A 27095-nucleotide genomic window follows, 5' to 3' on the forward strand; every position below is an offset into this window, starting at 1 on the left:
TAGAATTTCATTCTAGTTTCACACGAAGCAATGCAAACGCCTGATTTGTAACATAGATTTTTTTATGTCAGAACGCAGAATTAACGGTGAGAAGGCCTGTTTAGATACCACTGATACCACTAATGTAACACCTGTTAGCAAACAAGAAAATTGATGTTGAATACCAAGATATGAAAGAAGTTATACACAAAGGTATTTCAGTGAACATGTGTAGACAACTAAATGCTTTGGGCACATACCTATACCGTTATAATAACCAAAATGGCGCCCATTTTCCAGAATATATGGAGGTTAAGCCCGCTATTATTGCGATTGTGCCAGAGGGACCACAACATAAACTGATCTCGAGCAGTGTGCAAGGTGAGCAAATGAGAGTATTTCTGGTGTTGGATATAAATTACAGATATAGAAGTTTAATGGTAAACATTTTTTATTTCCTTGTTTCGTAGGTAAAGAAATCAAAGGGAATATAAACCCAAGCGACATCAAGAAAAACTGGAGAAAAATGTTATTGAAATGTGTATGCTGTTTGGAATTGTTCTGCCACAAACCACTAGCACCTTTAAAGTGTAATAATATTTTTTTCAGTTGTCATATTCTGCAATAAAAATTTTTGTACTTTTTCCTGCAATAAAACTGTTGCATTAACACTGTGTGGTTTATTCTGTGTATTTTACAAATATTAGTTAATAAAGTTTAATATGACTTTATAAGTTTAATAGTTTATAAAGGTATAAGTTTATAAAGGGTAAATATGAAGAGGTTATGAAAATATTGAACGGTATGACCAACCAAAGGAGGTGACAATCGTCCATTTGGGCAGCCTTTCGACCACTGTGTCACTGCACACACTGACCCGACTTTCGAACGAGTGGTCGCATGTCAGCTGGTTGAGCCGATTATTGGACAAAAACCCTGTAGTGTGTACCCAGATTTAGATAGTATTATTTTGTTACCCAAATTAACTTGTAAGTATCCTAACCCAGACATAACAATTACACATAACAATTACATAACAAGTGCTACCTAGACATATCTAAATGCAGTACAATACCACTAATATTTATACTTTAGTTCACACTTCATAGTTTTCTTATTTTACTTATTTTATTGTATTTACTTTGTAGCATTAAAAAGACACACAATGTTAAGTTAATCAAATAAAATTTGTGATTTTAGATTTTTTTTTTAAAGAGTTTATTTAAAATTTCTTTATCTTCCTTTTGAATTAATGAATTCATATTTACCAGCCCCAGGGCTGATGTCCTAGAGCGTCTTGGTCTTCCTCTGTTAATTTAAAATTCTTGGGGGTCCAGAGGGTTGTTCAGAGTCCTTGCAAGACTGAAAAACTATGTTTAATAAACTTCCTTCCCCCTCTCCTTTACCTACCATCACCTTGTCCTGCCTCCTGTCTCACCCCCTCCTTCCCTGACTGGCTACCTGCACTGCTCAGGTGTAATAAAATAGGACGGACTTCGTTGCCTACCCCCCTTTCTTCATGCCACTTGCATTGGGCCGCCAGTGACCATCCTCCCTTATACCTCTTCGGCGCCATTGCTGTGCCCTCAGTTACTTTAAGATAAAAGCTGAGCACTGCACATGACCTGGGTCTGCCTGTATGGAACTTATCAATCTGCAACACACCTACCTATCTTTTGTTTTCAAAACTGCATTTATTTATTCTTACTTGCATGTCCTTGTTTTATGTAGTAACTATTTTCCAAACTCTTTGGTGTTGCGCAGCACTGTGGTTCCTCAAAAATCAACAATAATATTAATAACTGATGATAACTCCATATGCAGTGAAGCAGATGTGCATTCATGAGTTTTGATTATCTTTTCCAAAACCCTTAGCAAGGCATGTAGTCATATTGGCGACGGTGAATCTGTCGAAAGTCAAAACATCGACAGATTCATTCTGTTGACATGATTAAAAGTAGTAATGTCGAAAGTCACAATGTTGACATTCAAAGGGCACAAAATAGTTAATATAAAAACACACACACACACAAACATTAATCCCCCCACAAACATTAATCACATTGTGTGGGAAGACACACAAACATATTAACCCTGAATAAAAAATTAAAAATATCGTGCCCCCCCCCCAAAAAAAAAATAATAGCAAATTTGGGGGTACAAAAAGCACTGATGTCCTCAGATTTTACTAGAACCAACACTATGTGGCACTATAGCAGGAAAAACCACACCATGGGGTCCCAATGCCATAATGACAACCAGCCCTAGGCTGGCCAGCATGGGGCTGTATTCCCTAGGAAGATGGGATTTGCAAAAAACAAAGCAGTCCCCCCTCCAAGGTGTAGCCACCAAACATTGTAATAATTAGTTTTCCATTGTAATAATGTTAATAGGTACTTGTTTTTGGGACAACCACAGACCATTGGAAGGATTACAGATGAAGAACCAGGAATTTGGTGAGTATTGTGGTTCCCAAAGTGCCAGCATGCCCTGGAAGCAATGGGTGTGCTGCTGTTTGTAGTACTACAAGCATCAGAATGCCCAAACTATTAATGGCAGCCAAGGCTTGCTGGAATCTGTAGTGCACCAACACAAAATGGTGTATTTATTGTAAAAATATATTTTATTACCCCACATCCACCACCTAGGGGTGTGGTAAGAGCCCTAGTGCTTCCAGCATGGGGCTATCTACACTTGGGGAGCCCACTTTTTTTTGCGGACCCTGTCTCCCTAGGGAATCTAGCCCTATGCTACCCAGCCTGGGACTGGTTGTCATTATGGTAGGTGAATCCTATGCTGCAGGATCCCCTGATATAGTGTCACCAGCCCTGACTGGTATAGTGCTGGCTCTAGTAATATCGAGGGGACCCCAGGCTTGTTATCCCCCCAAGTTTGCTTATACCAGCCTAGGTTGGCAGTGCTAGGGGTAATGAGTTTGGAGCGGGGGGGGGGGAGGAAGGGAGTTTGGAATAATATTTGTGTGTGTGTTTGTTTTTTTTAATGTTAACTATTTTGTGCCAGACAGCTGGAGGGTCCAGCAGCTGCCGCTGTCATTGCTCTTTGATTGTTGACATTGACATTTTAAACATGTCGACAGAATGAATCTGTTCGTCGTTGCCATATTGTACCCAACTGCCTTAGCATTAGGTCCTTTACCTCCACGGTCACCCAGCGTACCACAACGAGGTGCACTGATCCTTTCCTTATTTTGTTTCAGACAATGGGCTGTCTTAGGTACTAGCTGGAAGATGTACAGTCAGATAATAGCATATATCTGAACACTACAGAAATCCAGCAACCCTTAAACGCATCTCCTGTCTCCCCTCTCTTCCAAAGTCCATTAAATGTGCCCTTTGGAATGCACGTTCTGTTTGTAACAAACTTACCTCCATTCATGATCTCTTCCTCTCAAACAACCTCAACCTTCTAGCAATAACAGAAACATGGCTCACGCAATCACACACTGCCTCACCTGCAGCCCTCTCACATGGTGGTCTCCATTTTACCCACACCCCCAGACCGGGAGGTAGACAAGGAGGGGGGGTTGGAATACTTCTCTCCCCACAGTGCACATTTACAGTTCTAGCAAATGTCCTATCACTCACATTTACATCTTTTGAAGTACATGCTGTTAGGATTTTTAACCCATTCTCTATGCGTGTTGCTGTCATCTATCGCCCCCCTGTTCCACACCAACAACTTCTTGAACACTTCTCTGCATGGCTTCCTCACTTCTTATCTACTGATATCACCACCATCATCATGGGTGATTTCAACATCCCTATTTCTAATCCACGTTCCAATGCTGCTTCCAAACTACTCTATCTAACCTCCTCACTTGACCTCTCCCAGTGGATTGAATCTGCTACTCATCAGGATGGCCACTGTCTTGATCTTGTTTTCTCTAGACTATGCTCAGTTTCTCATTTCCTAAACACTCCTTTCCCCCTCTCGGATCATCACCTTATTAGCTACTCGCTCACCCCCAGTTCTTTACTCTCCCTAGTGTCAAACTCTTCCAAGCCTCCTCACAACCGCAGGAATTTCAACTCTATTGATTTTCAACAGTTTTCCACCTCTCTCAAACACCTTCTCTCCCCAATTTCTACATTTTCCTCCCCTGATCGGGCAGTACCCCATTTTCATCAAACCCTAGGAACTGCCCTGGATCAAGTGGCTCCAGCGACACTACATACATCGCGTAGAATTCGTTGCCAACCGTGGCACACTACAGTAACACGAACTCTGCAAAAACTTTTTCGTAAAGCAGAACGTCACTGGCGTAAATCTTGTGCCTCTAATGATTTCATCACATATACTGATATCTACCACTCTTATAGAAATGCTCTGGACACTGCTAAACAAGCATACTTCCGATCTCTCATCTATGCTCAGGCTTCTAACCCCAAACGCCTCTTTAACACATTTATTTCTCTTGTGAATCCTCCTGCCCCAAATCCTCCAACTAACATCGGTTCACAGGCTCTTGCTTCCTATTTCAAGGACAAAATTGATAAGATCAGGCTTGAAATGGTATCATCTCCCTTGACAGGCAATCAATTCAGGCTCAATTCCTTTGTAGCACCCTCTGACACTCTCTCTTCATTTGATCCTACAAATGAAGAGGAAGTTTCTACTCTCTTCTCATCTTCCTACTCTACCTCCTGTCCTCTTGATCCCATTCCCTCACAAATTGGTATGTCCCTGTCTCCTGTTCTCATTCCCTCTCTAACTAAAATCTGGAATCTCTCTCTTTCTACTGGTATTTTTCCATCACTATTCAAGCATGCAGTGATTACTGCCATTTTAAAAAAAACAAAATTCTGACCCTAACTCTCTCGTAAATTACCGCCCCATCTCCCAGCTCCCATGCCCCTCCAAGCTTCTCGAGAGAATTGCCTACACTCGCCTCACACATTTTCTTACAGCAAACAACCTCTTTGATCCTCTTCAGTCAGGCTTTCGCTCTCAACACTCCACAGAGACTGCACTGATCAAGGTTGTCAATGATTTGATCACAGCAAAAAATAATAACCATTACTCTCTTCTAATTCTCCTGGATCTCTCTGCTGCATTTGACACTGTTGACCACTCTCTCCTCTTACAAACGCTACAATTCCTAGGTCTTGAAGGCACTGTCCTATCCTGGTTCTCATCCTACCTATCTAATCGCTCTTTCAGTGTTAATTTCTCTGGATCCACCTCTGCTCCGCTTCCTTTATCAGTTGGAGTACCACAAGGCTCAGTCCTAGGTCCTCTGCTATTCTCTATCTACACCAATTCACTTGGAAAACTAATAAGCTCCTTTGGATTTCAGTATCATCTCTATGCGGATGATACACAAATTTATCTATCCTCTCTTGATCTTTCACCATCTGTGTTGTCTCGTGTTACTGACTGTCTTTCTGCCATTTCATCTTGGATGTCTTCTCGCCAACTCAAACTCAATCTTTCAAAAATTGAATTAATAATATTCCCACCCAAAAACAGAAGCTTCCTGCCTGACATTTCAATTTCTGTTGATAACATGACCATAAATCCCACCCGCAAGCTCGTTGCCTAAGTGTTATCCTTGATTCACAACTGTCATTTATCCCCCACATCAACTCTATATCTAAATCATGTTACATACACCTAAAGAACATTTCCAGAATACGCACATATCTGACACAAGACACTGCAAAAACATTAATTCATGCACTCATCATCTCCTGCATCGACTATTGCAATTCCCTCCTTACTGGTCTTCCCAAAGTCAGACTTGAACCCCTACAATCTATTTTGCATGCAGCGGCTAGATTAATTTTCCTTACTAACCGTTTTTCCTCTGCTGAGCCACTTTGTCAGTCTCTACATTGGCTGCCTGTATTTCAACGAATCCAATATAAAATTCTTCTACTAACATACAAGGCCATCAACAAAATTGCACCGACATACATTTCCTCACTGGTCTCGAAATATCTCCCCACTCCACACCTCCGTTCTGCACAAGATCTACGTCTCTCCTCCACTCTTATCACATCCTCCCATTCTCGGTTACAGGATTTTTTCCGGGCTGCACCCACGTTGTGGAATTCCCTCCCTTGCACAGTAAGACTTTCCTCTAGTTTTCAAACCTTCAAGCGTTCACTGAAAACCCACCTCTTCAGACAAGGTTATGATATTCCTCAGCCACCATCTTAATTTCCCTAGATTACCCTATTACCATCCTCTACACAGCTAGCGTAAGACAACAACCCTCTGACCAACACTGCAACACACACACCCCACTCAATACTTTTACCTTTGCGTTCTAGCTGGTTCATTGTGCAATATAATGTAGCACATGCCATTGTGTTTCTAACTCCCATTGTCCTATAGATTGTAAGCTTGCGAGAAGGGTTCTCTTACCTCTCTGTCTGTATGTATTACCCAGTATTGTTTTATCAATGTTTGTTCCCAATTGTAAAGCGCTACGGAATTTGCTGGTGCTATATAAATAAATGTTGATGATGATGATGATGATGGTAATAGGACTTTTAATAAGTCCATTTAAAATTAATTTACATTAGCGACTGTTGTAGGGACAAATCGTAATCGTTTTTTTTTTTCCATGCTCTTGATCCGTTCATGTTGTTGAGATATGTTACCTCCATGTTTAATAATCTCTTTCATGTCAGCAGGGAAGGCACCACAATATTCAGATAGATATTGTCAATTTTGTGCAATCTGTCCTTGACCCCATCAATGTCTTCATGCAGGCACCCCAGAGCAGAGGGAATTTCAGGTTTTTAGTATGTTCTTTTTTTTTTTTTGCAAAGGTCAATGGTAAACATGCATGAGGCATATGAACAATCTGGTAATAAACAATCTCAAACACATCTCCCACACTTTAAATGATCTGAATGTATTGTAGATAATACACGTCATGTTTTCCATTTTATACGTGTACCATATTCTGCTAATGATCATCTGCAGTGATGGAGCGCAAGGTTGTTTCCAATCAGTAGCGATTTGACACAGGGCAGCAGAGACTATGTGTCTAAACATCTTCATTTGATGTCTAGTAGCAGACGGAATCCCAAGGGGGATTGTGACGCAAAATTCCGAAGCTCCATCCAAAACGGGGGAGCTTGGGGCAATGCCACCATGTATGGAGGAAGGAACCCTCCATCAGACATCCTCTCCAGCAAGTGCTGGACGTGTCCAGGAAGATTATTTTCGGTTTGGTTGGGACCAAGTACCATCGATATAAGAGTTTACATGCACTTTCTTTTAATTTCACACAGATTTCTTCCCAGTCTTTGTTATCTAGAGCCCCCCAGGTCTTCCTCCCAAGCCCGTTCATGTGAGTCTCGACCACCTTTGACAGGAACCCTAAGCTCCCAGCTCCCAGAACAGAAGGGATATGAGACCTTTGGTAGAGGACTGCCGAAGGGAAAGCGACTCAATAAGGTCAATGGCCTGATAACTAAGGTTAATTTAGAGGTAGAATGAAAGTTCCTTAGTTGTAGGTACTGGAAGAAGTATGTGTTAGGAATATTAAAGTTTACTTTCAGGTCATCAAATGAGGGGAAGGAAATGTCCCTGGTGATATCATTGAGATAGCAGACACCTTTCCATCTCCAAGGCTCGAAGTATGACAGTGTACAGCCTGGTGGAAATTTAGGCTTGTCAAACAGCGGAATGATTGGGCTAGGAGCAGGAGCTAACTTAAATTTTGCATTTGCTTGGTCCCAGAGAGATTGCGAGTGAGCCACTACTGGGTGATGAGTAACAGACCATGGGCGGCTAGGGCGGGGGAGCCACAGAAGAGAGGAGGCGGAGGAAATACCCAAGCTCTCAGCTTCGATCGAGATCCAAACTCTGGAGGAGCCAGGAGAGTTCCACAAAACATATTGGGCAAGTTGCGCCGCTAATAATAATGTTTAAAATTGGGAACCCCTAAGCCACCACTGTGATGGGGTGTCTCAGCTGAGCCATGTAAGGTCCCTGTAGTTTTTCGATTTCTGTGGAGGCATTATTTAATTCAGAAGTTAGATATCTTAGTTTAGTGGTTAGTTATAAATAAATATGAATATTTTGAAAGAGGTTACTATTGCACATAGTACAGGATTCAGTCCACAGGTACATGAGCTCACTAGACTGCTTTCCCCAACGTAACTTTCAGATAGGTAGACAGATTACAGATATATAAAAAAAAATGCCCCTCCCTCCAATAAAATAACAGCATTAGCAGTAACCAGCCTAGGCTATAAGCACTGGTACTGGTTACTCTTTTTTTTGGGTAGAGGGGACACATTCTTTTTATTTATTTAATTTATTTATTTATTTAAACATTTTGTTTACTATAGCAAAGATATGTGCTGCTGCAGCTGCTGATGATCATCAGCACATATATTGAGACCAGACTGATTAAAACTGCAAGTTTTATCAGGAGAGGCATCTCCAGGGCCTGTGCCACACTTGTACACACCCTTATTTAAACAACATTTGTACGCACTCAGCCTCCTCTCCAGGCATAGGCAGCCGCTGGTGAAAGTTGTGCTACACACAAAATTACACTATGTTTTACTGTGTATGTGCAGTAAAACAAAGTACATTTTTTGCACCCAGAGTTGGTCTTATGTACAACTCTTTATCAGGTCCTTAATGATTAATTGATAAACATTAATTTGCATTTCAGCAATAAGAAATGTCAAAATTCTTTACTGCTCATTTAGTATTAACACTGTTCCTCATTTCCATTTATAGTCAGTCATGTCATCCCTTCTCCTTAGCTCTATTAACGTATCACCTCAGCAGAAGTGTTACAAGTGTCACACATATCTGCAAACACAGAAAACAGTGAGTGAAAATAACATTTAAACACTGTATCTCATTTTGTTAACACTCAGTCATTAGCTTTTTTTTTTCTTAAAAAAAACCACATTTTGTGAATGGTATTATCAGGAAACAAAGCAAAGGTGGACAGTAGTGTGTTGATGAAGAGTGGGACAGTGAGGGCAGAAATTTGTCAACATTCCTCCATATTTATTTGACCAGGTAAGCTAACACCAGGGCTGGTTTCAGACCAAGTAAAGACCAGGTTGAAAATGCTTTTGGCGCACACCCAAAAAAACCTGCAACCTATAACAGGACAGTGCTTTTAGTGCTCCAGTTAACATGTGTTGTAGTCTTCAATCCACACAATGACATAATCATCATCATCGACTATTTATATAGTGCCACTAATTCTGCAGCGCTGTACAGAAAACTGACATTAGTCCCTGCCCCATTGGAGCTTAAAGTCTAAATTCCCTAACATACACACATACAGACTGAGAGAAATTAAGGTCAATCTGATAGCAGCCAATTATCCTACTAGTATGTTTTCAGAGTGTGGGAGGAAACCGGAGCAGTCAGAGGAAACCTGCGCAAAACACGTGGAGAACATACAAACTCCATACAGATAAGGCCATGGTCGGGAATCAAACTCATGACCCCAGTGCTGTGAGGCAGAAATGCTAATTACTAAGCCACCATGCTGCCCATACATCACAATATGTTTTAGGAGCATCATGTTTCATCAGCACTACTAGTTGCAGTGGCATTGGTGCTTGCAGGAGGGGGGGAGGGGGTGAATTTCAACCTGTTTTGGGAAACACTTGGGATATCCTGGGATATCCCTCACTTAGGGTCATGATACTACCACTGTTAGCAGTTATGATGAAACATTACCGGAGGAAAAAACAAGCCCGTGCTCAATATATCCCATATTATATAGGGTACCAGCTGCGTGGCAATATAAATGCCCATATATGTATACAAAGCAAAAAGAGACAGTTGTCAGCACTTGTCCTTACACTGCATATCTGTGTGTATGTAGCAAAATGAAAGCATGAGGTATAAGTTCATATTTTGATCAAAACATTTAAGCCTGCATCCCAACGTCAAGGGTACCTCATTAAATGCAGGATATAATGAGGTCCCCGCATATGAGATGCCCTTGACGCTGGGATGCAGGCTAAAATGTTTTGATCAAAATATCATCATCATCATCATCATCACCATTTATTTATATAGCGCCACTGATTCCGCAGCGCTGTACTGAGAACTCATTCACATCAGTCCCTGCCCCATTGGAGTCTAAATTCCCTAACGTACACACACAGAGATACTAAGGTCAATTTTGATAGCAGCCAATTAACCTACTAGTATGTTTTTGGAGTGTGGGAGGAAACCGGAGTACCCGGAGGAAACCCACAAACTCCACACAGATAAGGCCATGGTCGGGAATTGAACTCATGACCCCAGTCGCCACCAGGCTGCCCATAAAATATGAACTAATAGCTCATGTTTTCATTTTGCTAGATACACACAGATATCCAGTGTAAGGACAAGCGCTGACAACTGTCTTTTTTTATAATGAAACTTTAAGTGGATGTGCTGCTCCTATGGTAAATGTGGGGCAGCACAATATCATCAGCATGTCTTTAATGCAAAGAGAGGTCTAGCCTTTACCATAGCAGTGATTGACAACATAGAAGGGCAGGAACATATTGAAACACAGCATCTGAAATAAGTGGCTGAAAGGCAAACCCTAAAATGTATTTTTAATTATTTTATTCGGACCAGTACCAGGATGTGTAAAATGAGAGAAACTTCACATAAAAGAAAAAGAAAACACACAAGTCAATTTGCAGTTGACCACGGTGGGGTTTTTTGTTAAACCGTTAATACTAGCATGTATGGCCATGGCCAGACATAGTGAACTTTGCATAAAATTACACTACAGTAAAACAAAAAATGCTAACTTAAGGGGGAAAATCTAATTTACCCTAATCTATGCACAGTATTTTCACATTTTGGCATTGCTAAATTATGAACTACATTAAAAATGATTTATTGATTATTTATGTTTTTATGGCAACATCATTTTGATATGTTAGCTCAAACCGGCATTATCAAAATAGAAAGTTAGCTTTTTATGTCAGTTTAAAGCATAGAGTTTAATTTCAAATATATAGGCGCCTATTTATTTAGCAGGCCCCTTGTGGCAATATGAAACTTTTTTTTAACTCCGCTTATCAGCGCAATAAAAAAAATCCCTTATCGCAGCAATTTCTAAAAAAGAAAATCACCTGGACAGTTCAGCCATACTCAGCTGCCCTGTTGATACTGTCCCGAAGCAGCTAGGGTTAACTGAGATGGCGATAACAGAACAGGTATTGGAGCGGTACAGGTACACCCTCATACCTGTTAATTTCATGTGAGGAAGCTTTTGCTGACGAAAGCCAGCAAATCTAACCACGTGCACGGCTACGGCCAGCAATAACATTGTTATGGCTGGCGGTAATCCATTGATTTATAGGGCAAAATCAAACGCTGATAAAAACTCCTGTTTTCGCCAGTATTTAGGATAAATCTGCCTCTTAGCACATGCAAAATCTTTAAGGAGATATCTTAGGTATCTTTTGGTATCAAAATTCCATTATGCTATAGATTGCAAGCTTACGAACTCAGAGTTCTTACTTCTCTGTCTCTGTTAATACCATTCACATTTTACTACTGTTTGTTCCCAATTGTAAAGCACTGTGAGATATGCTGAGCTATGTAAATAAATGCTAATAACAATTACGCTTACATGCCATCCTTGGGATCAGTTATATGGTGTTGGGCACAGGGGCGGATCTAGACTTTTCTTTTAGGGGGGGGCGGTTTATAGATTATCCCTCACCCCGCCTCCTCTACAGTCACAGCCCCTCCCTTCTCCAGTCCCGACTTCTCCCCTTCTCCAGTCCCAACTCCTCCCCCTCTCCAGTCCCAACTCCTCCCCCTCTCCAGTCCTTGTACGGCGCTACGGATACTTTGTGGCGCCCCATAAATAAAAATTAATAATAATAATAATAACTCCTGTAGGCCCTGTGCCCTACAACACTATGGGGCTGATCTAGTTCAGCCACGTTATTCTAGGAATAACGCGGCGCTAGCAGTATTAACGTTTATACAGTAATTGTAACACAGATTTCTGCTCACGGCTCCCGCAAAAATCAGCGTTAAGGATTACCGCACAAATGATAATAATGAGCTTTATTACCGTAGTAATTGTTACCATAGTAACAGTCAGGTTTGTTAATTTTAAATAAAACACTATATAACTATAAAATCACAACAATAAGAGCAACAAATAACAGATATGTATACCCCATCATCACATTGCTGATCCTTTCATCACACTGCTGCACCTTTCATCCCACCTTCACCACACTGCTCCCATCTTCATCACACTGCTCCCACCTTCATCACACTGCTTCCACCTTTATCACACCACTGTTCCCTTCCTCACACTGTTCCCCTCATCACACTGCTCCCATCGTCATCACACGGTGCCATCTTCATCACACTGCTTCCACCTTCATCACCCTGCTTCCACCTTTATCACACCACTGTTCCCTTCCTCACACTGTTCCCCTCATCACACTGCTCCCATCGTCATCACACGGTGCCATCTTCATCACACTGCTTCCACCTTCATCACCCTGCTTCCACCTTTATCACACCACTGTTCCCTTCCTCACACTGTTCCCTTCATCACACTGCTCCCATCGTCATCACACGGTGCCATCTTCATCACACTGCTTCCACCTTCATCACCCTGCTTCCACCTTTATCACACCACTGTTCCCTTCCTCACACTGTTCCCCTCATCACACTGCTCCCATCGTCATCACACGGTGCCATCTTCATCACACTGCTCCCATCGTCATCACACTGTTCTCCTCATCACACTGCTCCCATCGTCATCACACTGTTCTCCTCATCACACTGCTCCCATCGTCATCACACTGTTCTCCTCATCACACTGCTCCCATCGTCATCACACGGCGCCATCTTCATCACACTGCTTCCACCTTCATCACACTGGTGTTTTCTCCTACACTCCAAAAACATACTAGTAGGTTAATTGGCTGCAATCAAATTGACCCTAGTCTCTCTCTCTCTTTCTCTGTCGGTGTGTGTATGTTAGGGAATTTAGATTGTAAGCTCCAATGTGGCAGGGACTGATGTGAGTGAGTCTGTGTACAGCGCTGTGGAATTAGTGGCGCTATATAAATAGATGATGATGATGATCCAGGTATAATCCATCAATTTCCATTACAAATTCCTTAACCACCCATAAATGAGCTTTAAGTGACCCTTGCTGAGGCTTAGCGGCAGAATTGGATGGACCCAATAATGCCTTTTCTTTAACAATATTGTGACTGGATCACTGATAAATAACTTCTGGTATAAATTTATTTAAAGGAAATAGTGCACGACGCTTATTTATATAATTGCACATGCACTTATTTTTGATGTTGTGTATATTTTGAGATAGGAAATCGTTATTTCTGAGACCAGGGTAGAAATTTGTTTTATCTATTTTAACCTTTCTAAAGCAAATGCCTTATTTCTGATGTATATATCTGATACATTGTTTACAAAGTCTTTTGTGTATTGGGATGTGTTTTGTGTGGAAGTGTCATTGTTTGGGATTTGTAAGATTGCTAGTGGAAACCTCCAATTAGGCCTATGGGGAGGGAGTCTGATAGCAGGAAAAACCTGCTCCGGCCAAAGGCCCAGCAGCGGGTCATTACTGTGTGGCCTTTTGTCAGAGTGTTCAAACCTTTCTGAACATCGTGAACAGCATGTGATGCATGACATCACAGCATCTCTAGAATTTCATAGATAAGTGCAAATATTGTTAGCTTTGATTCTAAAAATAGCTTTGTCTAAACTGTATAAAAGGCACTGGCTTGTATTGAAAACTTGTTCTTCTGATTTCATCTGACTTGCGTGAGCACTGGTACCTTCAACCAGTGTGAAAGCAAATAAACATCTTGCATCAAAGACCTGCTTGGAAACATCTTCAATATTGCTGTATACCTGCCTGCAACCCTAAAGCCCTGGTCAGTGTGATAGGCCAGGGGCGATCCATCCCCAGCATCCCTGATCCAAGAGGTCAGGAGCACCAGCCCAGGTACAACAGCAACGAGATACGCTAGCAGCATCAGTTACCCAGAAGAAACCAGTGGTGTCAGCATTTGTAAGCCCCTCCTACTGCAGCAAGAGGGCGCATTTGGGATAACGAAAGGGAATGGTGGCAAAGTAAGCCCAGTAGGTTCCCAGCAACAACAAACAGGGAGACATAGGCGGTCATCCTGTCACAAATATATAGATGAAGAACAACTATTATTGATGCCTATTTGGCTATTAAATATTGCAATTAAGGTAAGTCAAATACAGGAGCTGTATTTCTGCTCTCTCTGGTAAAAAGCAGCTAAGATTTACAGGTTACACCAGTGCAAAAGCACTGAGGATACATGTTAATGAGCCTTAGATATACAGTATTTTCATATTGTACATTTAATTTTATTTTTTGTATTGTAGATTTGTATTACTATAGGATTTCTTAAGTTTATTTAAAAACTAATAAAAGGACAAATGCTTACAATTTCTTTAATCAAAATGAATGGCAATATTTTTGTCTTGAAATCTTTCCTTAAAAAAGGAAATCCAATTATCCATATATAAAATGTTTGCACCTGTCCAAAGTTATTGTCAGGTGTGCAAGCAACACAAGCTAATTGTGGTGATAAAACTAAACTAAAGTATGCCATTTGTATTGTCTGTCTGCTGTTTCTAGTATCACATTCACAACTGACCTCTATTAGTTGTATAGAGGGGTTTAAAAAATGATGTCACTTCCGGTTTGTACCTTTCCGTTTTTTTTCACTTTGCTCAAGATTTTTGTTAAAACTCTGGAGGCAGTAGTGTGCTAGCGGGGGGGGGGGGGGGGGGGGCGGTGGCCCCGTGGATCTGCCTCTGGTTGGGTATGATTGTGTCACCAAGGTTGAGCTTCTGGATAGGATAATAAAAAAAAGTGAATTATAAAGATGAGTGCACCACTAATGTATCACCCTACAAGGTGCACTAAAGGTTATCACTTCACCCAACTTAAAAATAGAATAAACAAATTGTTACACCCCAACAGGCGTTACAAAATATCACCATAAATTATAAATCCAATACAGTATTGTTCCAGAGGATTTCCACTGGTATTCCTTGGTTGTTGTATCCAGAACCTCTTGTAAGTATATAAAACCAAAGAAACCCCCCCCCCCCCCCCCCACATATATAGTGTAGTATGTATAAACAACATGATTATAACAAAATCAAATATAAGTTATATAGCAGTCTATGCAAGTGAATATACCACCACCAATTAGTGGTTATAGAAAACAATCAAACGCCTAATTCATGAGGTGAATCATACACCACCCAAGTGGCTGTAGATCTTCTTCCTGATTTCCCCTTTTGCGCTTACTGCATTTGGAGAACATGCACATATACATCAATCCCATTGAAGATCTGGGGGTAAATGTATCAAGGTCTGATTTTTTCAGCGTGTTAAAATCGCAGCAAATCGCGGGTAATAACTCGCGATGTTAGTCCAAAATTTCTCAAACGTATCAAGCTGCGATTTTTACCCTGATCTTCAAAATCGCTGGTCATCTCTGGCGCTTTGCTGCGATGTAAAACACTCCCGTGTTAGCCAACTCTTCTGTATTGTAGCAGCGTTTTCTATAAATACTTCTCACGCTCGTGGGAAAATCCCCTAATACTATAAATAGACCTAGGGCAATGAGCTAAGCTCATTGCGTATAGGAGCTTCTACCTAGTAGAAGCTGTTTGCAGCAGTCCAGCTGTTTTTTTTTTTCTTCAATCAAGCAAGAAGAATCTGAATTTTACAAATATGGGGCCCTCCTGGCTGAAGCAAAGAAGACTTCTATTAACAAGGGGGCCCTTGTCACGGGCACTAGGAGGCTTTACCCAGTATCACCCACTGATGGTCTTATCAGAGCAGTAGAGTTGGTATATGATACTCTGATGGCAGGGTGATAATGGAACTGGAAACAGCAGATGGTTAGAGAATGCTCAGAAAGTCTATGACTAGCAGCACTGGTAAACAATAGGTAACTGAACACGAGGATCTGGATGGACAAGGGCACGTGAGGGTAGTCAGTGGTCTGCGCACGGCAAGTTGTACCACTGCTATAGTGAGAAGAATGTCCAGGAGTAATAAGGAGGTGGAAGTCAGCGGTCTGCGTATAGCAAGTTGTACCGCTGTCTGTAGTGAAGGAATGGAATCCAGGTGAAGGTAACGGGGAAGTCAGTGGTCTGCGAGTAGCAAGTTGTACCACTGCTTATGTGAGAGGATATATGCAACTGGAGACACAGGGAAACAGGAATCAGTGGTCTGCCTCTAGCAAGTTGTACCACTGAATATATATGTGAGGAAGGACACGAGGAGATGATCCCTGCACATGCAGGTGTTTCTTTGTAGTTAGTGGGACACAGGTAATGTCACTTTGGTGCAGTGTAATAGAAGTCACAATAATTTGGGCGCCAGACCATCTCTATAACAAACTCAACTCTTTATTTACACTCTTCCTCCAGCACGATAATCATAATGGTTGCAGCAATAAAGAAATATATGTACAGCTCCTTACTCTCTCCAGTACAGTTCTTAATGAGCAATACGAATATGGTTGCAAATATATCTCATTACTCCTCCTGCACAGTTCTTAATGTTATCCAGATGTTATGTAACATAAATCATTGGTCTCTCTTACACTCCATACTCACTGCAGATACCCTTTCTGCAGGGGCACATGCATGGATGCTAATAGGCAGGCAGCCTCTCCTCCATGCAGCTCTGACACACTCTGTGTACCTCTCAACTGCAGCTCACCCCTCCTCTGCGGGGATGATGTCTCCTGTGCTCTGACACGTCACTCTGTGTACTCTCAGCCTCAGGATCTGACACTACAGCTACCAGGCCTCTTGTAGCAGCCCTCACTCCAGGGCCTCTTCCATGCGAAGTGTCCCCCTCTCTCTTGGGTTCTCTATAGTGGCATGGAGTTCTCCCCCTCATCCAGGGCACACATTCCGTGCCCTGGCTCAGTCACCATGCTCAGACTTCCAGGGAATGCTGGGGGAGCCTGGGAGCTTCCACCCCAGGTCCCCAGCTACAACTCTCCTCTTGTCTGTCTCCTCTCTAGGTGACCCCTCCTCTATTCACTGAGGTAAAGGTTTAACTAAAACACCACTAGGGGGGTGTTACATTCTCCCCCGATTAGCTGGGCACCCTAAACTACACCTAATGGGGCTGCCTAGCTAATCTCACTCACACCTAACTCACATATGACCACACACACATGTAAACTTTTCTACATCACTATTGCATGAAAAATCACAGTGTAAAGTGAATACATACATAGCAATACAATGGCAGTATCAATATAAAACACATTTCACATTGCATACCCCACAACACCCCCAATGGATGTAAACATGTGAGTCACAGGTGTCCTGTTTTCTTTCAATGTACATTTAAATATGGCTTTATGCCAAAGCAATGTAGCACCTGCCCATGCCTGCCCATGTCTCCCCCCTCCTGGGTCAAAAAGAGACAGGTGGCTCTCGTGGGCCCCTCCCAACAAATACATCTCAGCAATATATGCAGGGGTGGCATTTGACCAGCGGGGTTGTCTTCCCCCCCTTTCTCTCCAACATGGACGATCTGCCTTTCTTTGCTCCCCCTAATCCTCCGGAAGGGCAATATACAGACGTCACTTGCACAGCCTGCCTCTCTTTGCTTCCCCAAATCCTCAGGAAAGGCAATATACAGACTGCATTGTAATTGCACCTCACATGTTGAACCTTTTCTTCTTTTGCTTCCCACTCAGCTGGGATAAGTGGCACTACAAGTCTCAGCAACAAGCACACTGCTGCTCCATATACTGTCCTGGACAGAACTACTCAGCAAACAACTTGCTTTACCTCCTCATTACCCTTGGTCTCTGTTGGGCACCTAGAGACGGTCAGACATGGTGTCCCAAGGGTGTTTCTCCGGCTGGGCACACTGCTCTCAGTTCCTGTGTCCTGCAAGCACTTTCTCCATCTGTTGTGCTCGAGCCCCACGTTGGGCGCCATTATGTAACCCCCTGTCACTGTGTGTAGTGTGGGGTGCAAAGGGTACACAGTGCACCTCCTTCTCAAGCCCAATGTAACACCCCCCTAGTGGTGTTTTAGTTAAACCTTTACCTCAGTGAATAGAGGAGGGGTCACCTAGAGGGTAAGATAGAAGTTTCTGAAAAGTTACATAAACTGGTTACCATGGTGATAACCCAGCCCAGCCTGTGAGACTAAGTGAGAGGAAGGAGGGGCTGTCATTAAGGGGGGATAGGAACTGAGAAGGGAGACACAAGAGGAGAGTTGTAGCTGGGGACCTGGGGTGGAAGCTCCCAGGCTCCCCCAGCATTCCCTGGAAGTCTGAGCATGGTGACTGAGCCAGGGCAAGGAATGTGTGCCCTGGATGAGGGGGAGAACTCCATGCCACTATAGAGAACCCAAGAGAGAGGGGGACACTTTGCATGGAAGAGGCCCTGGAGTGAGGGCTGCTACAAGAGGCAAGGTAGCTGTAGTGTCAGATCCTGAGGCTGAGAGTACACAGAGTGACGTGTCAGAGCACAGGAGACATCATCCCCGCAGAGGAGGGATGAGCTGCAGTTGAGAGGTACACAGAGTGTGTCAGAGCTGCATGGAGGAGAGGCTGCCTGCCTATTAGCATCCATGCATGTGCCCCTGCAGAAAGGGTATCTGCAGTGAGTATGGAGTGTAAGAGAGACCAATGATTTATGTTACATAACATCTGGATAACATTAAGAACTGTGCTGGAGAGAGTAAGGAGCTGTACATATATTTCTTTATTGCTGCAACCATTATGATTATCGTGCTGGAGGAAGAGTGTAAATAAAGAGTTGAGTTTGTTATAGAGATGGTCTGGCGCCCAAATTATTGTGACTTCTATTACACTGCACCAAAGTGACATTACCTGTGTCCCACTAACTACAAAGAAACACCTGCATGTGCAGGGACCCCCTGATCATTTACACCCATGCCCATCAGCTAGCCAGGGCTTGAGAAGGAGGTGCACTGTGTACCCTTTGCACCCCACACTACACACAGTGACAGGGGGTTACATAAGGAGGTGGAAGTCAGCGGTCTGCGTATAGCAAGTTGTACCGCTGTCTGTAGTGAAGGAATGGAATCCAGGTGAAGGTAACGGGGAAGTCAGTGGTTTGCGTGTAGCAAGTTGTACCACTGAATATATATGTGAGGAAGGACACGAGGAGATAATTGCTATGCAGAGTCTACACGGGTACACTGAACTTGATCCCACGTTGAACTGCACACAATAATAATAATGAATGAACAGCACTGCACAGATAAACAAAGTCACTCAAATAGTCCAGCAAAAGGAAACACAATAATAGCAATAGTCTCAGAGGATGGAAACTCCGGAGGAGAACAACTCAGTCCAGATGGATATGCAATACACCAGCACAGTCAATGAGAAGTATGCATACCGTGGTTCAGATGAGCAGGCTGTTAGAGATAGCTGCAGGGATACCTGAGCGGCCGGGAACAGACGAGATGCGAAGTCCTTGCAGAATGGAAGCGGCAGGTAGGTGCAGCGCACTGTAGGTAGGCCAGCAAGGATGACAAATACTCAGGAAGCAGTAGTAAATTGAATAGAACAGCAGGAGACCACGGGAGAGTTGAAGCGATGTAGCAAAGCTGGAAGCCGAGGAGCGTAGACTCGATGCAACAGGCGAATAGACACAAATGGACACACTGTAGAAGCAGTAGGCAGCGGGTCAGCTGACGGCAGGTAGAATGCAGACTGGAGCGCTGAGACGAGCAGACTCTGTAGACACGCTGAAGTAGCGAACAGGAATCAGCTGGAACAGTAGCGATGTAACTCAGGAGAGTTTGCAGTAATCTGTAGCTGTAGATACACAGAGGCAGCGGATAGGAATCAGCTGCTGGAGTCACGATGAAACACAGGAGAGTTTGCAGTAATCTGTAGCTGTAGCTACACGGAGGCAGCGGATAGGAATCAGCTGCTGGAGTCACGAAGAAACACAGGAGAGTTTGCAGTAATCTGTAGCTGTAGATACACGGAGGCAGCGGATAGGAATCAGCTGCTGGAGTCACAATGAAACACAGGAGAGTTTGCAGTAATCTGTAACTGTAGCTACCCGGAGGCAGCGGATAGGAATCAGCTGCTGGAGTCACGAAGAAACACAGGAGAGTTTGCAGTAATCTGTAGCTGTAGATACACGGAGGCAGCGGATAGGAATCAGCTGCTGGAGTCACGAAGAAACACAGGAGAGTTTGCAGTAATCTGTAGCTGTAGATACACGGAGGCAGCGGATAGGAATCAGCTGCTGGAGTCACGATGAAACACAGGAGAGTTTGCAGTAATCTATAGCTGTAGATACACGGAGGCAGCGGATAGGAATCAGCTGCTGAAATCACTAGGAACACAAGGAATAGAAGTGGTCTGGAAACCACAAACGGCAAACAGGAATCAGCATTAGCTGAACACACGAGGAGGCACTGGAACACCTTCAGAGACTCATGAGGAATGAGACTCCAAGATCAGGCAACGTGGTATTGACCACAGGTGCTTAATATAGGGAGTGTTGCCTGATCAGCCAATTAAGTTAAAGGAACAGAACTGAAGGTTAAAAGGGACTGCACATGCGCAGTACCTCATAATAATGGACGGACACGGTTCCTAGCTACCTTAGAAGTAGCACTCACAGTCCGGTGAGTGACAGCCCTCCTGGCTAAAGACTGCAAGCAACAAGGAGGGCTTTGTGCCCAAGAAGAACAGAAGAGATTTCAAGCAGGAACTTTTGGATACAAATACTTTGGTGACATTACAAGCAGGGACTTTGGATCTACAAATTTATTTTGGACTTTTCAAGCAGGGACTATGGATCTACAAACTTATTTTGGACTTTTTGAAGCAGGGACTTTGGATACAAATTTATTTTGGACTTGGGCGACAGCCATTTTTGGATTAAAAGCTGCTGACGACAGATGAAAACATCTGTGGTAAGTAGAGGGTGTTTATTAGTTTTAATAAAAATATATGGTATACATGAGGGTGTTTACTGTCTTTATTGTGGGTTTATTATTTTTATTAAATGTTAGTGGTTTTAATGAGGGTGTTGTGATTTTGTAAACATTTTGTTTTGTGGAACTACAGGTCCCAGCCAGCCGTGGGTGTCAGGGCATGTTGGCACTTGTGATTCTCCAAGTGCCAACATGCCCTGGCTGCCATGGGTATACTGGTGCTTGTAGTTATACAAGTAAAGTTGTGCTTCTGTCAAAACCGTTATTTCCAAAATCAAACACAGTTACCCCCCGGTATTACTTTCGCTGGTTTCTTTACTGGTCCAGAAATCAGTTAGAATCGCACAGCAAAATCATATAGGGCCCCAACAATGCTGCTGATGGAACTGGAAAGAATTATGATCATTTTATGCTCATTTCAATGCATCTTTGTTTTTGGAAATCTGTTTTTTTACTGATATCCATCAGTGCACTGACCATGTTTGATTCCGTGATTTCTGTACTAAATATACTTGACATTATTTTGTAAACATTCATATGAGTTTTGTCACATTTAAACTCTTACAATCAGGTGCCTTGGGAATATATGTGGATTTTCTGGTATCTGAGAGGGTTGGACCCTCACCTCATGTTTCCCATAACTTGGCAGCCACCACCCATACTACCCTTGGCAACGGACACACCCAATCTTGTATGGAATTTTGAATATGTGGGCTGTTACCCTGTATTCCAATTTGGCAGTTCTACTATTTAAGGCAAGGAGGGCTTAGCATCCCTGACGGTTATAGTGTCTGTGTTCACACTAGCTGACCTGCTCCAGTTTTCTGTGGATACTCTGCCTGAATTCTGACTGATCTCTGACCCTCTGATTGTTTCTGGACCCTGCTTGAATGCTGATTGCCCCTGACCTTTCACTGTTGTGTCTCCTTGCTTGCTGCCAGCCCTGACCTTTGGCCTATCCTTGATTTACCTGTTTGCATCGGGCCCCTGTCCCTTGGACTGTTCCAGACTTTGTTCCTGGTTTCCGGTTATTGCCTCCTATCTCTGCGCTTCAGTGCTGCATATAAACTCCTGCTACGCTAGAGTCAAGGTGTGAGGGTGGCATACAAGTACTTGTGAGAACTACTAGCTTTATATGAAAGGCAGCTGCTATAGACAAAGACCTCTTACCATCTGTTCTAGAAGTTTATGTCAGTAACATCTAGCCATAACAAAGGCCTTATGTAGGCTAATCATACGAATTCTCTTTTTTCTGCCTACCAGATAAATTTAAATGTCAGCTGTTTTAACTTTTTGAAAGTTTATGTTGGAATACAGATTAGCACTGTTTGAAAATGATAGGTGACTATTTAGGGAACTTTTACTGCCATGACTCATCCGATAAGGTGGAAAATTAGCTGAATAGTTGATTATACAATGTGGTTAAGCTGGTTACACACTACAGAAATTTCAACCAACTTTTTATGCCGAGCGATTTTACATGCAATCGATGGTCCGATCGCTCAGTCCTTGGACTGCATACACACTAGCCTTGTTTAGGACAATAAAGGGAAGAGCGGACGTGCCTTTAGCGACTTTTTACAGCCATGTTGTCATGAGCAATGACTGTAATTTCGTACTCACTGTTGTGGAGTGGTAGTTTATACACACTACACAACGGAAACGAGTTTAGAACGAAAATATTAAACGGTATGACCAACCAAATGAGGGGACAATCGTCCATTTGGGCAGACTTTCGACCAGAACCGTAATTAGGGCTGTGCGACATTGGGGACCGCCCAGGGCGCAACGGTGAAGGGGGGCGCAATTTAGGAATATTTTAGGTTAATTTGGTTAAAATTGAGTGCTAGGGGGGCGGCATTTGTCTTTCTCGCCCAGGGCGCTAGAATTCTAAGTTACAACTCTGCTTTCGACCATCGTGGCACTGCACACACTGACCCGACTTTTGAACGAGCGGTCGTATGTCGGCTGATTTAGCCGATTATTGGATGAAAACTGTGTAGTGTGTACCCAGCTTTAGAAAGATCCCTAAGAATTTCAATTTAGGGATTGTCCTTGAAAATTTTAATTATCTCTGAGCAATTATTGAGTGCTCAGGGATAAGGTAAAATCTAACATTTGATTTATTTACATTGATTTTATAATTGGATATACAACTTGTATGAGATTAGGCAAAGACCAATCCTAATAATAACATCTGCATATGCAGAGATTACATGCTCTCGGGAGCATGAGCTTATGCCCGTGATGTCAGATTCTCTAGGGAAGGGGCTCCATTATGAGGGCAAAAATGAGGAGGGACACGTGGTAACACTGCCTAGTACCACTGTGATTTTGAAATGTAGGTGGAATAATGACACACGTGATGCTAGTAGAGCCCTTACAGGCTGGAGAGTAGAACACATCAAACAACAGTGCACAGCAAACAGTCTATGATATGAAACAATATATAGCAATATACAGGAGTTAAAGTCAAAGGAGTGCAGGTAAACTCAAAACTAGATGTAATTAAATAAAGTACCCAGGCATACAGAATAGCAACTTGGCAGACTTGTGTGAAGATGAAACAGTCTCTGAGAATAACATTTGGATACCAGTACTTTGATACAGCTGATGCTACAGGGGTAACTACATATATGAAAAGCTGAAGGTGTTATGGTATAACAGTGCTGAGAGGTTACAGACAACAAATAAAGCTGAAATCAAACAGGAAGCAGCTAGGATCAGAAAATCGAAGTGATACAGGATACCAGAATACAAACTGGTGGGACACTGGAACTGGAAGACTTGATAAGGCTGGAGATCAGAGCAGCAGTCTGTACACAGTAACAAAAATGAACAGCAACAAGCAGTGCTGGGGGCAGAAGTATAGCACTAAGGAAGAGGAAGTGGAACTGCATGCCATAAAATGTTGACACGAACCTAACAAGAGTTATCACAATAAAGTTAAAGTGAGATACACTATAACTTATAGGGAATAGAGAGATAGTTTAGAGAAAATTATGTTAAGTATATTAAATATATAAATAAATAATAGAATAGACACATTTCAAAGTGTGATGAGTGTATCACTATGTCTGCCTAGGTGGTGGCCAGGCCACATTAACATCCAATGAAAATGGAATTGTATATTTCCATTTACATGAGGATGAAGGCCACTGAAAACCATACTTGCCAACTTATAGCGGTCGGCGTCCGGGAGCTGCCGGGTGGAGGTCGGCGTGCGGGGGTACGGGGCTCAGAAAATCACAGTATATTGGCCCCACCCCTGTGACCCAATGACGCAAAGGTTCATTTTACAGCGGGGCCAAATTCTTAGGGAATCGCTGCATTTTGGATTTAATTCTGCCCACTTCATTAGGAAGTGGGCAGATGCGAGAGGCTTTCACACTCTCCCGGGAGTCTGGGAGACCCACCCGGAATCCGGGAGTTTCCCGGACATTCCGGGAGAGTATGGCAAGTATGCTGAAAACTGTAGTAGATGGCAGTAAAGTCACCTGGTCCGGGACAGGTAATAGTTTCTGAAACTGTCAGATATATTTTAGGCGAGCGATAGGTTAACTCGTCACTTTTGTTTAAATCAAGATGATTTGGTTACAGGTGTGTTTGTCTCTCAATGTTTGGGCTAGTAGTGTAACCGATTTGTCCCCTTTTTTGAAAAATTTTTGTTGAAGCCATGATCAAGTTGGCAATTTGAGGTTGAAGTCACCTCAAATTGAAAGATAAACATTTCAAGAGATGCAACATGTTAAGAAAGAGAAAGAATCAGTGGGTGCATAGGTACATGTGATTTGTGTATTATGGAAATATTTAGGGGTTTGAGAAAAAATCATGTCTCTTGAAGACATATAAGATTATGGTAGAGGGAAATAATAAATTATGAATAGCATACAATGCTTGCAAGGCAAACTAAAAGCAGTCGAGGATTGGCCATGGACTCTTCCCGATAGGCCGGTGGAAAAAGGAGGCCGCCAAATGTTTTTTGGGTTGTTTTATAAAAAAAAATATATATATTGTGGCAAGAGCCCGCTACTGCTGAAGCACACGCGAACAACTTCTTCCTTTTTATGTAGTTTTATTATCAGGATGGTAAATGTTTTGACATTGTACAGATTTCACAGCAATACTTGGAGACCCTAAACGCTAGCTAGACATAGCTCAGCTCTCTCAAGACCAGCCAGCTTCCCCAGCGTTGATCTTCCTGAACAAGTAACACAGTCAAGCTTTTATACATGATACTCCTCCCCCAGCCTTAGCTTGATGGGAAGGTGACACACCCACCTTCTCTTTATAAGAAAACGCCCATCATTGCCTGTCACGGGCACTAGGAGTCTTTACCCAGGGATCACCAGGTGATAGGCTTACCAGAGCAGTATAGGTGGTAATATGGTACTCTGGTAGCAGGGTGATCACGGAACAGGAAATAGCAGGTGATGAGATGCTCAGGAAAGTCTATGACTAGCAGCACTGGCAATATGGAGGTAGTAATACACGAGGAACTGTATGGACAAAGGACACGTGAAGGTAGTCAGTGGTCTGCGGTAGCAAGTTGTACCACTGCTATAGTGAGGAGGAATGTCCAACAGAAACGAGGGGGTGATGAGAGTCAGCGGTCTGCAGATAGCAAGTTGTACCGCTGTCTGAGTGAAGGAGTGGAATCCAAGTGGAGGTATCCGGGTAGTCAGTGGTCTGCGATAGCAAGTTGTACCACTGCTATGTGAGAGGATACTGGAACAGGTGATACAGGAAACAGGGATCAGTGGTCTGCCTTCAGCAAGTTGTACCACTGAATATATATGTGAGGAGGTGCACGGGGAGAGACTGCAACACAAGATATACACGGGCACCTTGACTTTGAACCACAGTGATATGCACAATATAAATGTATAGATGACTGAACAATACTGCCAATATAGAAAGTCTCTTGAAGTAGTCCAGCATAAGATAACACAGTCAATGATGGCAATAGACTCAGCGGATAGCACACTCCAGAGGAGAACCAACACAGTCCAGCAAGGTATGCAATACACAGCACAGTCAATGAGAAGTATGCATACCGTGGTTCAGGAGGCAGTCAGACAGGAGTGCAGAGATACCTGAACGGCAGGAGGCCGGCAGGATGCGAAGTCCCTGGATGGGTGAAGCGGTGGTCTAGTAGGTGCAGCGCACGGGTAGGTAGACCAGCAGGGAACACAGGAAAGCGTGGAGAGCGGATCAGCAGTAGATGGATGAGTAGTGCTGAGGAGTAGCAGCAGCGGGTCTCTGCGGGAACACGGAGGTAGCCAATAGCAACCAGCAGGTGCAGTAACGATGGGACACGGGAGAGCAGAGTTGAACAGGCACTGTTGATCACGGAGAATAGCGGGTAGCAATAGTGGAGGCAGACTCAAGGAAACACGGGAGCGTTGACAAGGACTGAAGACTGAAGCGCACAGAGGCAGCGGATAGGAATCAGCCAAACAGTCACGATGAAACACAGACGGGTTGCAGGTTGAAGACTGTAGTGCACGGAGGCAGCGGATAGGAATCAGCTAGCAGTCACGATGATGAAACACAGACGAGTTGCAGGTTGAAGACTGTAGTGCACGGAGGCAGCGGATAGGAATCAGCTAGCAGTCACGATGATGAAACACAGACGAGTTGCAGGTTGAAGACTGTAGTGCACGGAGGCAGCGGATAGGCATCAGCTAACAGTCCCAATAATAAATGGTAGAGTAGAAGTGGTTAGAAGACTGTAGTGCACGGAGGCAGCGGATAGGAATCAGCTCACAGTCACGATGATACAGTAGATGGTAGAAGTGGTATGGGAACCACAGTAGGAGAAGTGGTTTGAAGACTGTAGTGCACGGAGGCAGCGGATAGGAATCAGCTCACAGTCACGATGATACAGTAGATGGTAGAAGTGGTATGGGAACCACAGTAGTAGAAGTGGTTTGGAAACCACAGAGGTAGAAGTGGTTTGGAAACCACAGGAATCAGCTGGGCTGAATAAACGAGGAAACACAGGAACACCTTCAGAGACTCATGGGGAATGAGACTCCAAGATCAGGCAACGTGGTGTTGACCACAGGTGCTTAATATAGGGAGGTTGCCTGATCTGCCAATTAAGTTAAAGGAAC

The sequence above is a fragment of the Mixophyes fleayi genome, chromosome 3 (assembly GCF_038048845.1).
Source record: "Mixophyes fleayi isolate aMixFle1 chromosome 3, aMixFle1.hap1, whole genome shotgun sequence".
NCBI lineage: Eukaryota > Metazoa > Chordata > Amphibia > Anura > Limnodynastidae > Mixophyes > Mixophyes fleayi.